The sequence below is a fragment of the Monodelphis domestica genome, chromosome 5, assembly GCF_027887165.1.
Source record: "Monodelphis domestica isolate mMonDom1 chromosome 5, mMonDom1.pri, whole genome shotgun sequence".
Classification (NCBI taxonomy): Eukaryota; Metazoa; Chordata; class Mammalia; order Didelphimorphia; family Didelphidae; genus Monodelphis; species Monodelphis domestica.
This window is the reverse complement of record NC_077231.1, coordinates 193,768,319-193,784,083: the sequence shown is the minus strand read 5'-3', so window position 1 is coordinate 193,784,083 and position 15,765 is coordinate 193,768,319. Positions and strand designations below refer to the sequence as shown.

Sequence of the window (15,765 nt, the reverse complement as noted above, 5' to 3'; positions counted from 1 at the left end):
CACTAGTTTTTTTGTAGCCCTACCTTTGATACGACTGTGCCCATTTCTTTTGTGAATGTTGCTGAATACAAATTTTATGTTCATGTGAAAGAAGACACATATTGCTTATACTAGAGAACAATTCATGGAGGAAAGAAAATGAAGAATGGTATGCTTCAATTCACATTCAGACTTTGCCAGTTCCTTCCATAGCAGTGGATATATCTTTTTGGTTATGAACCTTCCGTTACTTTTTCCCAATAAAGTATAGACTTTCTTATTTTTATTGTTCATTATTAATTGAAACTTAAGTAAATAACTCTAAACATACTTCCTCTGTCATATTAATGAATTCTTATGTAAGTTTCTTTAATTTGAACTATACTTTTGCCTCTGTTTTTCACTTTTAGTTGTTAAAGTTTTGTTTTGAAATTCTCTTCTTCTTCTCCTCCTCTTCCTCCTCCTCTTATCTTCATTTTTATAGAACATGCCTGATGGAAATATTTAGTGATTAATCCAATGTAAATGCTCTGAGGGGTTCTTACATCTAAATAGCAACTTGAAAAGTGAAATGTTTTACATATTTATCTTTTTGCCCAGGAAGATTATTTGTTTTCATAGACTTCTTTCAAATGCCTGTGTTATGAGTTTATAGGCCTTAGCTAGTATGATAGATAACTGCATTACACCTAAAACAGAGTAATTGGAAACCAAAAAAAAATCCTTGGATTATCCAAATTATTAGAAACAATTCATGTGAGAACATGTTAAGAATATGGTGAATTTTATAACTGTTGGGTTATGATTTTCTGATCGTTACTAAGAGTTCATTGCCTGGTTCTTATTTCTTCATAACTGACTTTTATATTTCTTTGGTAGACTTAAATGGTTTTTCCCTGTTGTTGCATAGTACTTTAGAATTTTTAACTGGGATATGTGGTTAGATATGTAAAAATTTGCTTTTCTTTATTGGGATCCTGTGGGTTCTGTCACAGTTAAGTGGCACAATGGTTAAGTGCTGGGCCAGAGTAAGGAAGACTCCATCCTCTTGGCTTTGAATCTGGCTTTAGACAGTTCCCAGCTATGTGACCCTGGATAATTCACTTACCCCTGTTTGCCTTAGTCTCCTCATCTGTAAAATGAACTAGAGAAGGAAATAGCAAATGGCTCACATATCTCTGCTAATAAAATAACAAAATACATTCATAAAGAGAGGAAATGACCGTAAAATGACTGAACAACAATGGGGTTTTCTATTTATATTTTGCTGTTTATTATTATTATTTACCAATTTTTTGAAATTTTCTGGAATCTAAGGTTTAGATTAACTTGTCTCAGTATTCTAGGATCTCAGGAGTCCCAAGATAATTGTATCAACCTCCCTCTTCCGCCTTTTTCAATATCTATTTTTCTAATCATTTGGATAATTCAGTGAGTTTTGTTTTTGGTTTGTATATCCAACTACTCTGCATTGTATATAGTTCTGTTTTCTATTGATTTAAGTATACTATTTTGATTCTATGATGTTTAAAAATTTTTTTCCCCTCTTGAATTCTTCTTATTGGTCATTTTCTTATGTTTATGGCAGTATCAGATAAGAGAAGGAGGCATTTTTGAGAGATGCTGCAAAGATAAAACTGATAGACCTTGGAAATAGATTTGGTAAGGAATAAGGAGGAGAGAGAGAGAGAGAGAGACAGAGAGAGAGACAGAGAAAGACAGAGAGACAGAGAGAGAGAGAGAGACAGAGAGAGACAGAGACAGAGACAGAGACAGAGAGAGACAGAGAGAGACAGAGAGACAGAGAGACAGAGACAGAGAGACAGAGACAGAGACAGAGAGACAGGGAGAGACAGAGGCAGAGAGAGAGACAGAGAGAGAGTGACAGAGACAGAGAGAGAGGAGAAAGAGAGGGAGAGAGAGACAGAGAGAGAGAGGGAAAGAGAAAGGAGATTCGAGAGGGAGAGAGACAGAGATAGAGGAAGAAGGAGAGAGACCAAGAGAGGGAGAGAGAGGGAGACCGAGAGAGGGAGACCGAGAGAGGAGGGGAGATTGGGGGGGGGAGAGACAGAGAGAGACAGAGAGAGAGAGAGAGACAGAGAGAGACAGAGAGAGACACAGAGAGAGACACAGAGAGAGAGAGGGAAAGAGAAAGGAGACTCGACAGGGAGAGAGACAGAGGAAGAGGGAGAGAGACCAAGAGAGGGAGAGAGAGGGAGACAGAGAGAAGGAGAGGGAGGGAGACCGAGAGAGGAGGGGAGAGACGGGAGAGAGAGAGAGAGAGAAAGAGAGGGAGAGAGGGAGAGGGAAAGGGAAAGATAGGAAAAGGGACAGAGAGAGGGAGGAGAGGAGGGAGACAGACAGACAGAGAGAGAGACAGAGGCAGAGACAGAAAGACAGAGAGATAGAGAGAGATTGAGAAGAATAAACTCCATAGGTTGAAAGCCTGGAGTAAATGAATCTTAGCCTCTTCCCAATTCTCATCTTTTTTTTTCGGACTTTTTGCAGCATTTAACTCTATTGACTTGCTTTAACTACTGGATACACCCTTTTCTTGATAGTATTAATGATATTCAGAAGTGGAGAGGTTTTAGGGGAGACAATGAGCTTAGTTTTGGACATGATGAATTCTGGATGTTTGCAGATGTCTGTGGAACATCCATTTCAGGATGCCAGATGGGCAGTCAGGGATGCAAGGCTGGAAGTCAGCTGAGGTTTCGATGGAGTGTATTTGAGAGCTGATGAGGCCCTGATGGAAGCAGCAGAGTGTGGCCTGGGGAAGAGGAGGGCAGACCCCTGCTGTCTCTGGCCTTCTCGGGCTGTTTAAGCCCAGGAGGCCAGACAGCCAGGGACAGGGAGGCTCAGGCAGTGGCTCTGCCAGGATAGGTGTTGCAGTTGCAGCTGATTCCTGGAAGAGGCCATTCAATCTTTGATGTCAGTTTCATAAAGTGTCCTGTTCATTGACTGTTGTCAACTGGGCAGGAGGAGTAACTTTTCTCTTTGAACCTGGTGCCCTCTTGTGGCTGCTGATGAAACCACTGGCCTCTTGGAAACTTCCTTCCATATCTTTCTCAGGCTCCCCTTTTTCTCCATTCTAAGAAAGTGCTGGCCATCCTCTTGGCCAAGGCCTAGCCTTTCATTGGTGCCCTTCATCCAATACCTTCCTATCTCTGAGCCTGGAATACACTCCCTATTTAGGCCCTTTCTCAGATCCCTGGGTTCTTTCCAGGTTCTTTCTGAACCATTCAACTACCAATCACTTTCTCTATAAAGCCTTTTCTGATTATTCTCAATTGCTGAAACTTTTCTCCATTATCTAACCTAATTTATATCTCTTTTGTTTATGCTTAAATACAGACAATTTATCTCCTCTAGATGGACTGTAAATTCTCAAATGCAGGGACTATTTCACAATTGTCTTTCTATCTCTGGGGCCTAATGATGCCCCAGGGTCCAAATTAACGATTACTAATTGATTAATTTGATTTGGAAACTATTTAGTTAAGGCTTAATTGAATGGTGAGGACAATGAGGGAGAGAAATAATTTTTGGAAAGGGGCACAGAAAAGGAAATTTTAAAAACCTTAATGAAGAAGACAAGTTGAAGAAGAGAGAAAAGGAGATCCTATTTAGTTAAGTAGGAAAAAAAAACAGAGAAATATGAAATCAGGATTTATCAAGATAAAATCAAGGAAGAAAAAAGAAGTAGTAAGTAAAACTTCAGAGGGAAAGAGATAACAAGAGGGAGTTGTGGGAGTTCAGGGTTGAGGGGAAGAGAGCCAGTGAAAGTAGCTGAAGAGACATACTATTGTGCTTACAGTGAGAGAGAAAAAATTATAGCTAAAAACTTCCTTTGTATTAATGACAATTAGAAGAACATATAAATCTAACTTTCATGATTTTAAATATGAGTATATTAAATCAAAACAATAAAAAGAAAGACAGATTGGATAAGAAAACAAACCCCAAACTTTTGTTTACAAGAGACACATTTGAAAAACAAAGATTATATACAGAATAAAACTGATAGAAAAGAAAAAAATTACTATGCATCACATAAATCTCCCCAATAGAAATTGCTATCATGTTATCTGACAAAGTAAAAATAAGTACTCAAAAGATAAAAAAGTAATAAATAAGACAATTGCATTATGTTGAAAGGAACTATAGACAAATTAGTATGAGTATTAAATTTATATGCTTTAAATGCATTGGCATCCAAAGTCATAAAGGAAATATTAATTGAGCTACAAGAATATGTAGACAGTAACATGATCATTGCTGGAGATGGTTAATGTCCCTCATTTTATTTTGGATAAGCACATCAGAAAGATAAACAAAAGAGACAGTATACAAATTTTTTAAAATGGGGAGGAACCAAAGCAAAAAGACTTTTGACATCTTCTGAATGAGACAGCAAAAGAAAATACATATTTTCAAGACCACAGGGGAAAAAAGTCCTGATGTAGAGAAAAATAAAAGGCAAAAGGGATGGCAGAGGATGAGACAGATAGTGTAATTGTTAAAGGAGTTGTAGAGGATTGAAGAGGTACAGGAGATAAGGAAGGTTTTATAACAGGGAATAGAGGAATTGAAGGGATAGAGGGAATATGGATGCTGGTAAGGTAAAAGGAGAGATACCCCCTGCTGAGAGGCTGACTTGGAAAAATGGGGTTCTTGAAAAATGGACCGACTATGATAGCCTGAGGGGATGTCTTCTCTATTGCTTGATGTTGAAGATACCCCAGGGCAGGTAAACATTGACCCTCCTGAGGGACAAGCCTTCCCCCAGACCAAGGTCAGGCAGGGATCCGATAAGGACCGTTCATGGTTGAATGGCTGTCCTTAGGTTCTGCTCCCTCTATGTTCCCCTGAAATGATAGTCCTCCTCTTATCTGATTGTGGGTTATTTAACTCAAGATGAATTTAATAACAAGTTTAGATTGGGAAAGTATCAGGGTAGAGGGAATAGGAATTGCCCTATACTTTTCACAGGTTGGGTTTGAGTCTCTCTCAGCTTTTAAGCTGAGGCCAGGCCTCATAGGCTGGTAGAGGGTTTCTTTTATTCCTGTCTCTGCTATATTTTTGCTAGCTTTCTTAAATTCGAAGTCTTAGCAGTAGACAGCAAGAGTAAGAAAAGATTCTGACTATCATAGCTGGTTGGTCCTATCTAGAGGTATTTCTAACCAGAGACAGGGAGAGAGCATTCCTTTCAGTCTGAGGGCCAGAAAAGAGAGTTCTTGAGAGCAACTGTCACTCTCCCAGTCACCCCTCCCACCATCAACTGACATCACTGTCCATTAATCTTTACTCTAACATTCCAATTGCTGTCTCCTCTACCTTAGTGTCAGAAATGCCAAAGCTTGATTCAGTTTTCCTTTCCACAATAGATGGTGTCATGTGAACTTGTACAGGCTTCAGGAGATAGTGGAGGATAAAAGGGCCTGGTGTGCTGTGGTCCAGGAAGTCACAATAGAGATGGACATGACTGAACAACAACAAATAGCACCACATGGAATCATTAAAAAAAATGAAACTGATTATATATTAGAGCACAGAAATCTTAACAAAAAATGTAAGAAAATAGAGGTAGAAAACATACCATTTACAGAACATAATGCGATGCAAAGTCATTTGTTCAAGCATCACAAATAAAATAATAATAGCTAACATTTATGTGGTGCTTACTGTGTGCCAGATACTCTGCTAAGCATTTTAGAAATATCTTATTTGATCCTCATAAAAACCATGAGAGATAGGTGCTATTATTATTCCCATTTTATAGTTGAGAAACAAGAGAGCCTTTCCCAGTGTCACATAACTACTAAACATAAGCTAAAGAACTTAATCTTCATGACTCGACCTAGTACTCTATCCACTATACCACCTAGCCACTTCAAAAGACCCAAATGTAGATAGCATCCAAGTTCTAAATAAGAGGAACAAATAACAAATATTACATTGTGATACATCAGTGAAATGAAATATTACTATGTTGTGAGAAATGATGACTATGATAAATACAGAAAAAGTATTGAAATATCTCTGTGAACTGATGAGAATAATGTAAACAGAGGCAAAATAATATATACACAATTACTACAAAATATAGTTGTAAATGGAACAGCCACACACCAGATAATCAGAAGCACTGAGCAAAATCATAAAGAATAAGCATGATTCAAAAAAGAGATTTGAGAGAATACACCAATCCCATCCCTTTGTGGAAGTGTGAGGTCCAGGTATTGTATGTATTTTCAGAGTTTTCCATATATCAACCAATTCTGGCTTTTTCCTTCTTTTTTGTAATCTTTAAAAATTTTATTTATTATATGGGGCAACTCTCTGGGAGGGGTAGAGAAAGATACTTAGGAAAACTATGAGGATGAAAAAACCCCTAAAATATCAATAGGAACTTATGTTTTGTTTTTTTTTTTAAAGAAAGAGTTGCTTGTTCTTTACTAGGTCCTCTAATACTTATTGGGAAAGGAAATGGAGGATTGGAAAACAGGGGGATAATGGGAGTTTTGTACGGGGTATGGAGGAGTTGAGGGGAGAAAGTGAATATTGCTTGATGAAGCAAAGGAGGGAGATGCCCCCTGCTGAGAGGAAGCAGCAGGGGTCTGATAAGGACTGTTTGTCCTGGAATGACTGAACTGAAGCTCCCTCTGTGACCAGAAAAGATAGTCCACTTATCTGACTGCAAATTCAAATAATATAAAGTTTAATAACCAGTTGGGATTGGAGTTTTTTTTTCTCAGCTTCAGAGTTGTGGCCAGGCCCCAAGGCTGGCGGAGGGTTCTCCCACTCCCGTCTACTCTATATCAGTCCTGCTTTGTCTAATTCAGAATCTTAGCAGTAGACAGAAAGCAAACAAGAACAGTTCTGACCTTCAGAAGTAATTGGGCCTAAATCTTCGGGCTGAACCAAGAAGAGGCACACTACTCCAGACTGGGCTAAACAAGTTCCTCTCTCCTCCCACACCAGCAAGTAAGACCACCCCGGCAGAAAGGAAGTGCTAGTTACAAGACCCAACTGCCACTCCTGGCAGGAAGGAAGTGCTAGTCACAAGACCCAACTGCCACTCCCAGTTGCCCCTTCCCCCACCAACTGTCAGTCGAGGTTCCTTTCCACAATCGTCCCCTTTTTTTGTTTTGACCTTCCCAATGTCACATATTTATATTATAGTTACCAATTTACTAAGGAATTACTACTCAAAGGAATTCTTTTCAGGAAATATGGGTAAGGGTAGTTTGGGATTTTACAATAAATTCAGTACAATAAATGTTGAACAAAACTATTACAAGAAATTTGAATCTTAGTGCTAATACTACTTACTCTAAGTTAACTAAAACTAATACATTATTTACATATATTTACATATAATACAACAATATACATTGTTCCACATCATGATGTCAGTCAAATAGAAATATCTATTGATCTTTCTGTTTGCCTAAGACCTTATGGAACTAACTATATACATATTTACATTTTGTATAAATACAATTCCAGACACTTGTTTATATAAACAAGGCCTCTCAATATGTCAGTTTGTGATTTTGTGCTTTGTGTCTAATAGTGTTGTGTTAAATTAATACTTATCAAGTTTCTTCAGATTTCCACTTCTCATGTTGACTGATGGATCTTTTCTTTCTTCCATGTTATGTAGTGATGCATGCTATTTCCCTAATATGTGAAATTACTTTTGTTTTATTATTTCAACACACTCAGTCTTACACATAAGTCTTGTTTTTGATCTGTCCTCTTCTTATATAAGCAAATTTACAAAGTTCAAAGTCTTAGCTGTTCATTTCAGCTTTTTTTTTTTTTTGATTCTTGTCTCTAGCATTTTTTCTTGATGCTTTTCCTCTGGGCTGGTTTAAAATCTTTTTCTCCAGGATGCTTTTCCTCTGGGATGTTTTTCCTCTGGGTTGCTTTTCCTCTGGGCTGGAAAGTTGTCTCGAACATTATGTGTCACTATGATTTCTTTGTGTTGTATTTTTTATATTAATCAGTTTTTGTTTTTTTTTTCTCAGAATTATCTGTTGTCTAATTATCTTCTTTGTTGACAGTGATGTTGAACTTTTTCTGGTTTCACGTGGGAACGGTGAAACCATGAGTCTTTCCCTGCAACTTTTATAGCTGTTGGGCTAGTAAGCAATACTTCATGTGGATCAGTCCATTTTATGTCTGTAGCCAATTTTCTATTGAAATTTTTTAAGTATGCTATGTCACCTGGTTTGATGTTGTGCAAATTATAATCCAGGGGTACTGTTTGTTGTATCAATCCCATTTCATGCAGCTCTGCTATTCTTATTTTTAAAGCTTGTATATATTTTGTTAATTGACAATCTCCACCTATCATTGCAATGTAAGCTGGTTTACATGTCCTTCCTTGCCAAATTGCATGTCCATATAGCATCTCAAATGGAGAGATGTGCAAATCTCCATTGGGTTGTGTTCTTGTATGGGGTATGGGGGAGTTGAGGGGAGAGAGGGAATATCACTCGGTGAAGCAAAGGAGGGAGATGCCCCCTGCTGAGAGGAAGCAGCAGGGGTCCGATAAGGACTATTTGTCCTCGAATGACTGAACTGAAGTTCAGCTCCCTCTATGACCAGAAAAGATAGTCCACTTATCTGAGTGCAAATTCAAATAATATAAAGTTTAATAACTAGTCGGGTTGGAGTTTTTTTCTCAGCTTCAGAGTTGAGGCCAGGCCCCGAGGTTGGTAGAGGGTTCTCCCACTCCCGTCCTCTCTATATCAGTCCTGCTTTGTATATCAGTCCTGCTTTGTCTAATTCAGAATCTTAGCAGTAGACAGAAAGCAAACAAGAACAGTTCTGACCTTCAGAAGTAATTGGGCCTAAATCTTCGGGCTGAACCAAGAAGAGGCACACCACTCCAGACTGGGCTGAACAAGCTCCTCTCTCCTCCCACACCAGCAAGCAAGACCACCCCGGCAGGAAGGAAGTGCTAGTCACAAGACCCAACTGCCACTCCTGGCAGGAAGGAAGTGCTAGTCACAAGACCCAATTGCCACTCTGTAAAATTGAGATTTGAACTCTGGACTTCAATCCCCACAAGTCCTTGCTCCACTTCCCCAAAATGCTTTGTAATCTCACGGAATTCTGAGGTGGGCGAGTTCAAGAAGGTACTTAAGCTGATTGGAAAGGCTTTTGAGCTCTCTTTTGGACTTCCGTTTTGGAGCAGACGTGGCTCTTTCCATAATGTAGGTGAGGTCTTGTCTAGGCCTCTGGCCTAAGCATGTTTTCCTTATCCTGTATTTTCTTTAATCCTTAATCCTTAATAAACCTCTAAAAAACATAATACTCCTTGCAGAGAGAAACTAATTTCTTCCTGCCTCAGTCTCCCATATTCCTAAATTTTAATCTTTACAGTTTGGCGACCTAATGGAAAAAAAAAAAACTCTCAATATTCTGATTTCTTTTCTGATCTTTAGTTAATCTTTTTAAGAGCTAGTACCTAGAAATTTTTTTTTTGAGCCACATCTCTCTGGCCAAGGTGATTTTTTTGCCCTCTCAGAGCTGCTGCTTGATCCAGACCTGTTGTGTTGCCGCCCACCCCACCCGGCTCAGCCTCTTTTGCCTGCGGGCGTTCAGCCCCCGATCCAGACCTGATTCAACCAAGATTGCAATCACCTGGTACTCGATCTCCCAGCCCTGCCTGCCTGTTTCTGCATCCCCAGACCCACGAGTGTGACCCCAGCCGGCTCATCACCCAGATCCTTGGAGCAGATCGCTCAGGACTCATTGTGACCAGCTGGTAACAGTATTGGCCACTTGGGCAGAGGGGAGAGACAAGAGGGAAAGGAGAACGGGTAATTTTCCCTTAGGCTAAGCCTCCACGTGGATGGAGGTATTGACCACAGGGGGTTCATAGCAGGGGAGAGAGAAGAAACAGACTTTTCAAATAGAAACTTAAAAAGCAATGGGCTGTTTAAAAGGATACCTTTTGATTCTTCTGGTAATTTCATTGACTTCACCTGCCTGTCAGGGAGCAGACTCAGCCAAAAGATTCAACTTTAACTTTGAAGGGGCAAATGGGTGGCCCAGCGAACTGGGAGCCAGATCCAGAGACGGGAGGTCTCTAGTAGAAATCTGACCTGAGACACTTCATGGCCGTGTGGCCTGGAGCAGATCCCTTAAACCCCATTGCTTAGCCCTTACTACTCTGCCTTTGGGCAATAGGCATTTAAATGGATAATTAATTAAAAGAAAAAAACACACCTAAAGAACTTCAAAGAGACTAAAGGATAAATTTTGAGGTATTTCAAACTCCAATGGTTTATAAAAATCTCTGTATTCTATTGCATTTTTTGTTGAAGGTTTAACTTTGTGATTTTAAGTTCATATATTACTGGATTCAATATTATTCTCTTTCACTGAAGGTTGATTGGATTTATTTTGAATGTACTGAGTTGTAAAATTCTGTTGTTTTCCCCCTATAACTGTGCTAAAAAATATTACTGAATAAGCCCATATATGAAAACAAAACAAAACAAAACAGCTTTTTTCTATTTTGCCGAGGATAGATGGACTTCAGAACTGGTTACAATTTTATAAAACCTTTGGAAAAATTAATGTGCTAAATATCCCAAATGATTTTAAGGGTTTTTAAAATATGATTTTTGTAATTTTTTTAACAACCTCTGGTTATTTTTGCCTGCCCCTACTACAAGGTAAGGCCAATAGTAGCTGAAGTGAAATACATTTTATAACCCCCAACCTTCCCACATTTCTAAATATGTGAATGGAAGTTGGGCAGTTAACCCCAGGGCATTTATATCCCTATAAAGCCTCCAAGAAAAAGGAGCACCCCTTTTATTTATACTCTTCAGCTCACTATTTAACTTCCACCAGAATGACATATAGATTTCTTGATTATGTTCTTAATCCAAGATGAGTTTTACTTTGTTTAAAAATTTGTTTGAATACCAAGGTTGAAAGATTGCTATGTTTATAAAAACTGTGAAAATATCCATCAATTCATAGGCTTTAAAAAATGCCATACAGCAACTTATGTGAAATATGATAGTGTTTGTTTGCTATTGTAATTAATTGGGTTATTGAGAATTTTGGGGATTTTGATAACTACATATTTGTACTACTGTATTTTTAAAAATGAAAAAATTGTTAAGCTTGTTCAATTCATTTCCCTTCTACTCACAGTGAGCATGGCCAGATATTAAGAGGAAATGGATCTCATTTTTGGTGAGAAAGCCTTGCCTTGCATTTTATATTTTCTTAGCTGACACAAAGTGTCAATGATTATAAGCTATATTTTTGAATTTTTAAAGACTTTTATTATATTTTTCTTGCATGTGCAATATACTGTTTTAGTTTTTTTTATTTTTTTCTCTCTTTTTTATATTTGAAGCACATGTCACCAGCATTAAGATTTTCTTTAACTTTTTGACTTTTCAGTACTATAAGTTTGAAATACATTTGCTAATGCATGCCCTAAAAAGCTTGTGACTATAAAAACGATGCCACTAATTATTTAAATAAATTATGGGACTTTGCTTAATGATTCTGTCTGATTCCAGGACAAGATATACACACAAGAGCCATTGCACAGAGCCGAAGAAAAGCCAATCCAGGATGGATTGATGCACTTCCAGGTCAATACAAAGGTCTTAAACCTAGTGTGAAGACTCGAGGTTACTATGTTTAACATGTGTTAAGACATAGGCTTTCCTTGTGTCCACACTCACTCTGAAAATACTCATAGACGAGTATCCCCAAAACCTTGGCTCCTATAATCTGGTCCCCTTTTCTGCCTCTCATAGTGTGGTACTTTTCTGTAGTCCTGGCTATTGACTGGGTAAATGCATCATTTCTTAGATCATTTTGATTGGGCCCTGATTGAAGGACCTGTTACAGATTTATTTTTCTTTACTTTGAATTTTTACACATAAGACTTTGATGGTCTATATTTTCATCCAGTTTTTTTTTTAATTTGGATTTTTCTGATATCTTTTTAATATCTCTTACCAATTGATTCATATACCTAATACCTCAGCTATGCATCCATAAGTGATCTTTTTCAATCACCCTTTTAATGGGGGGAATGTAAAAATATTATTATTTTAAATTACAAAGTTTAAACTCCCTTTGAGAAGAATTTTAGGTAAAGAAGATGCTACCTCTCTGAATCCAGAACTGAACTGTTGGAGAAGCCACCATGAAGAAGCCTCCAGACCACAAGTTGCACAAAATTGAACTTTGGGTGTGGTTGATTGAACATTTATTTGTATGTATACTTTTATGCCAAAGGGGACTGCCCCCTAACTGGCTTTTTGTCAATGCATTCAGCAATTATTGGTTTTATTCTTTTTTTCTCTTATCCTCAAATTATTGTAATCTTTAAATTGATTATGTTTTTATGATCCTTTGGGGGAAGGACTTCTTCCCAGAGGATCAAACGGTGAAATTTCAAATTGAGATTTGAACTCTGGACTTCAATCCCCACAAGTCCTTGCTCCACTTCCCCAAAATACTTTGTAATCTCACGGAATTCTGAGGTGGGCAAGATCGAGAAGGTACTTAAGCTGATTGGAAAGGCTTTTGAGCTCTCTTTTGGACTTCCGTTTTGGAGCAGACGTGGCTCTTTCCATAATGTAGGTGAGGTCTTGTCTAGGCCTCTGGCCTAGGCACGTTTTCCTTATCCTGTATTTTCTTTAATCCTAATCCTTAATACACTTCTAAAAAACATAATACTCCTTGCAGAGAGAAACTAATTTCTACCTGCCTCAGTCTCCCCGTATTCCTAAATTTTAATCTTTACAACTCCCAGTTGCCCCTTCCCCCACCAACTGTTAGTCTAGATTCCTTTCCACAGTCCTAGTTGCTACTGAAGAGACCCCTAAGGGCCATATAATCACCCTCTGTCCAGAGTTGCCTCTCCTGGGTTGGGTAATACAAGATGACACTTCTGATAAAATGAAAGGCAAATTTTGGACTTTTATATATGGATGTATTTTTGAATAATTAATAGTTCTCAAAAATGCTGTGAACTGCTTTGTTAAGGTAGTGAGTTCCTATTTCAGGAAATGTCTAAGGAGAGACTAAGGGATCATCTGTCAAGGGTTTGTTGTAAAGAGCTTACTGTATTTGTTTGGAAATTAGACCTTACAAACTCTTTAATCTCAGCACTATCTTATGAAATAAATTATGATTAAATCTTTGTTCTGTTACACAAGTTGGTGACATGGTATTTAAAATAGCATTATTTGCATTTCTATCATCTTCATGCTATATATTTGGATCAGATTATAATTGCATTTTTGGGTCAATCAATAAACATTTATGTAGTGTATACTATGTGTCAAACACTGTGCTAAGTTCTGGAAGTACAAAGAAAGGCAAGTAGTCTCTACTCTTAAGAAACCCGCAGTCTAATGAGGAAACAGCACGAAAACAATAGATTTATAAAACTTAACATGCTGATTTTTTGAAATAATAGTGACTCCTTTGAAAATTAAGTATCATTTATACCTTGCATGATCTTGATTAGTTTCCCCTCCCCCCCAAATTCTGTTGGCTTTGTTATTAATATGATCAATTACCCTGGTAAGTATTCTAATATTGAACCATTCCTGCAGTCTTAATATAAAACCAGTCTCGTTAACGTGTATGATCCTTGTGATATATTACTGCAATCTCTTTTTAGTATTTTATTTAAAAATTTTCCATCAGTTTACATTAGGGAGATCAGTCTCTAGTTTTCTTTCTCTGTTTTTCTCTTCCTAGTTTAGGTGTCAACACAATATTTGTGTCATAAAAAGAGTTTGGTAGAATTTCTTCTTCACCTGTTTTTTCAAATACTTTATATAATAATAGAATTAATTGTTCTTTGAATGTTTGGTAGAATTCATTTGTGAATTCATCTGATCCTTTTTTCACTTGAGGGAATTCATTGATTTTGCTTAATCAATTGGTTTCATCAGTTTCCCTTTATGAGATGGGGGTTAAGTATTCTGTTTCCTCTTTTGTCAATCTGGACAATTTATATATCTTTCAATATTTCTCTTTTTCATTTAAATTGTCAGATTTATTGGCATAGTCGGGCAAAGTTATTTCTAATAATTGGTTTAATTTGGTCTTCATTGGTTGTGAATTCTCTTTTTTCACCTTTGACACTAGTAATTTGAATTTTCCCTTTATTAATTAAATAATAATTTTATCTATTTTATTGGCATTTTCATAAAACCAGTCCCTTGTCCTGTTTATTAGTGCTATGGTTTTCTTACTTTCTATTTCATTAATCTCTCCTTTAATTTCCAGGACTTCCAATTTGGTATTTAATCAGTAATTAAATTTTTTTTAGTTCTTTTAATTGCATGTCTAATTTATTGATCTGCTTTCTTTTTTTTTTGATTGACATAAGCATTTAGAGATATATATTCCCCCGTATATATTGTTTTGCCTGCATGCCATAAATTTTGATATATTGTCTCTTGATTGTCATTATCTTTAATGAAATTATTATTGATTGTTTCTATGATTTTTTTAGTTTGACCCACTCTTTCTTTAGGATAAAGTTATTTTGGTTCCAATTAATTTTTATTCTTTCTTTCTGCTGCTCATTGTTGAATGTCATTTTTTATTGCAAGATGGTCTGGAAAGGATGAATTTGGTATTTTTGCTTTTCTTCATTTAATTGTGATGTTTTTATGCCCTCTTATATGTTTAGTTTTTGTGAAGGTGCCATATACTGCAGAGTAAAAGGTATATTCTTTCATATTCCCATTCAATTTTCTCCAGAGGTTTGTTATATCAAACCTTTCTAAAATATTAATTTACCTCTTTAAATTCTTATTTATTTTTTAGTTGGATTTGTCTAGTTCTAAGATGGGAAGGTTAAAGTCTCTCATTAATATAATTTATTATTTCCTCTTATAACTCATGTAATATCTCCTTTAGGTATTTAGATGCTTTATCACTTGGTGCCTATAGTTTTAACACCGATATTACTTCATTGTCTATGGTGTCTTATCAGGATATAATTTCTTTCCTTATCTCTTTTAATTAGATCAGTTTTTGCTTTTGCTTTATCTGAGAGTCATGATTTATACCCCTGCTTTTTTTTTTTCAGATTTCTGTGGCACTAGAAAATGGGAGGGGGCCCAGGGGTGAGCTTGGGTTTTGTTGCAAGTCTCAGTGTTAGGTCACTGAAGACGAGACTTGCTGCTAAGAGTGTGGTGGTGGTAGAGAAAGGGTGCTGAATGAGTTCAGGGTAGTCATTAGTTGATGTTGAATTACCTTTTTTTTTTTAAAAATTCTGTTTTTCTGAGATCATGGAACAGCTGAAGTTATTTTATGTTTGGAGAATAATTACAGTTTTGGAGAGGTTTGTGAGGTTGTGGGGATCAGAGAAAATGTCCAGTCTTTTGTCTTGTTGGAAACATAACCCCAAATTAGTATTAACTTTTAATAGATTGCAACTAAATGCTTTTGAGATTATATACCAGTGATTTGGTGTGAGTTAGTGAAAAACAATCACAACAACTAACTCTATAACAATTTTTTGACATATGGTAAAGTTGGATGATAATTGTATAATATACTCTAAAGAAGGAGACATTAATTTAGTGATAATTTAGGAAACATTAATGATACTTTGTAAATTTAACAGTCAGATTTTCTCTTCAGTGTAGTTATGGCTCTAGTAGTAGTAACTCCTAAGAGGTAAGGGCATATTTTTTTCTTTTTGTCACATGCAAATCTCCTTTACCTGTTTTACATTTCATTTTTGTCATT

The 15,765-nt window shown here is 36.9% G+C and overlaps 1 protein-coding gene across 6 annotated transcripts in view; it reads left to right on the top strand.

Moving 5' to 3' along the window:
- The window catches only part of IQUB (IQ motif and ubiquitin domain containing), a 116,165-nt gene that overhangs the window by 49,104 nt on the left and 51,296 nt on the right, over positions 1-15,765 (top strand). The window lies entirely within an intron of this gene.